The sequence below is a fragment of the Haematobia irritans genome, chromosome 3 (assembly GCF_050003625.1).
Source record: "Haematobia irritans isolate KBUSLIRL chromosome 3, ASM5000362v1, whole genome shotgun sequence".
NCBI lineage: Eukaryota > Metazoa > Arthropoda > Insecta > Diptera > Muscidae > Haematobia > Haematobia irritans.
The window spans coordinates 57,028,176-57,031,011 of record NC_134399.1 but is presented as its reverse complement, the minus strand read 5'-3'; positions in this window follow the sequence as shown (position 1 = coordinate 57,031,011).

The following is a 2,836-nucleotide window of genomic DNA, read 5'->3' as shown; positions in this document are numbered from 1 at the left end:
CAAAAATATTATATGCTTAAAAAAAATTCTCCAAAACAATATTGTGCTCAAAATTTTATTTATTTATTTATATATTTACAATCATAATGAATTATGAAAATAAACAGGTAATATAGGTGCTAACAACATAGGTTTTCGACCTGAATGCTCAAAATTTTGTTTCTGCCCAATTGTATATTCCCCGACATCTTTCTCACTTCCACGAGATTTTTTAGTTCTTAGCACCTTTTTCTGTAATACAAACATTGTAGAAGAAATTATTCAATTTTATGATTTTTTTTATTTTAATTTTACCTTTTGCCGGACGGGGACTCGAACAGCGGACCACACAGTTTGTAAGGATCAAAGAAGTAGCTGATCAATTGCCCAAGGAAAAATAAAATGTTAATTTTGTAATAACAAGCAACAACCACCAACTTAATTCAATATCGCTCCCTGTTAAATAGCGCTCCAAGCTACTAAACACATATATGTTAATAGGCTATTTCTAAATTAATATATGTTTGCATTCAAGCATATTATATTTACAAACATTTTATGTCCCAAACATAATATGTTCTAACATATTAACATATATGTCCCAAACATGTTATGCTAGTTTATGAACATTATATGCTTGCACTCAAAAATATTGTGTTTAAAAATTTGTGTTCCAAACATATAATGTTTATAGCCAAACATATGAAAAACAGTCTTTTTCAACCGTGTAGAAGACGCATTTCTCTAATATAAAGTTTTTTTCCTTGTCCAAAAGTCGATAAACTTTTCAATGAAGTCGTATTATCTTTATATTTAAGCGATTTCACTTAAAAATGGGTATCATAACATGAAAGAGAAAATGCTTGGGCTAAGGTCAACTTGACTTTAATAATTCAGAAAAATTCTTTAAATTTAATGAAATTGTCTTAAAATTTGCTGTCTTTTTGCATTTTGGCTAAAAAGCAAAAAATCGTTCAAATATAGGACATGTTTTTCAACACTTTATTTTAAAGACGTTTTTTACTTTTTACATAATTTCTACTGGAAGTCGAGTCTTAATTTGCTTTTTTTTTCAGTGTAGATTTAAATATTTCGGTATTCTCGGTATATTAGCCGGTTTAAATTTTAAACCTAGAGATTTTATAGAAGTTTTAAATATATGTAATTGGAATATTCACCCAGAAAAAAGTGCCTTCGAAACTAAAAGGAAATTTTTTCATCAATTTAGTTTAGCCATTTTATTTCCATTAAGATAAGTTTTTGTGTGAAATAATAAAATTTACTTGTTATAATAATAAGCCTTGTTATTGCAGCCTAACTATTTTGTCCTCTTTTTACAATTTCAATACAAATACAAAATCATACAAAAAATACACAAAAGATTAGCGTCACTGAATGTTACCTGATAATTGAAGATTCCAAAATGAAGACGAATGAAAGGGTTGTTATTCTGCTGGTGTTTTTTTATACACCATTACGCACATTGATAGACTTATTGTTTGTTACTAGAATTTATGTTCAATAATTTTCAAAAAAAAAAATACTCACTAATTTAAAACAACAAATATTTTATAAATTTTATTTGTTATTTATTACATTATTTTTTAACAATCTCTCCGTATATCATAACAACACGATTCTAACTGCAAAAAACAAACCATGCGTAAACATATAGATTACATCGATTACAGATAAAAGAAATATAAATATAAATTTCCTATATTCTAACAAGTGTGTTTTCTTAAATTTTGAAAGGATTGAATATTTCTTATTACGAGTGAACTAAAATTTTTTTCTATGCTAAGTCTTATTCGTATGTATGATAAGCTTTCTATAATAAATGAAGTCAGATTTATCATTTTATAAGAAATTTTACTAAATTTGAGGAAACTCGGGTTTAGTTCGGGGTTTGTTTATTTTTACGAATGCTTTGTTATCAGTGAATAAAATTTTCTTGTTCAGTAGTAAATTCCTATACCCCGCGAAAAAATCAGTATTAGTAAAATTCCATGTTTTATTACAGTTAATGAACTATTCCCAACTGCTTTCATTTTAGGATTTTTTTTACTGAAACAAGTAAATTTTATTATTTCACACAAAGTGTAGGTCCACAAAGTGGTGCAGGGTATAATATAATCGGCCCACCCACTTTATACTTTCCTTACGGGGTTTCTTGTGTAATCGGTCTGTAGTAGTGTTTTTTTGTTGAATTCGCAATATAAAGCAATGTGTGTTATAGGTGTGCACATGTGTAATATTTTACTCATGCTCACGCCGAGTACCGTAGTACCCCCGCGAATGATTTAGTACTTTTTGTGTAGACATTTTTGAGCCGATATCAAATGTATGGTACAATGGTTTTGACATAATATTTTAATATTTTGAGACAGTCTTTAACAAACTTATTTTCTAATAGTCTTTTTCAAATTTGTCAAAGCAGACAAGTTCTTGATGGAAGAAAATCTCGATTTTTATAAAAGCCATTACAGTCACGGTCGAAACTTGAGAGAAATCTACCAACATTTGAAGAAAATCTTACCAAAAACTATCAAAAAAATATTATTTTGCAAAAATTAATTTCTTCAGAAAGTTTTGTCAAAGTTTTATTTCTACAGAAAACATTGTCAAAATGTGCTCTTTTGGAAAATTTTGTCAAAAATTTATTTTTTATTTTTTGTCAACATTTTATTTCTATAGAAAATTTTGCCAAAACTTTATCTCTATAGAAAATTTGAAAAAAAATTGTCAAAATTTTATTTTCATAGAAAATGTTGTCAAAATTTTATTTCTATAGACAATTTTGTCAAAATTTTATTTCTGTAGAAAATTTTGTAAAAAAAATTATTTCTATAGAAAA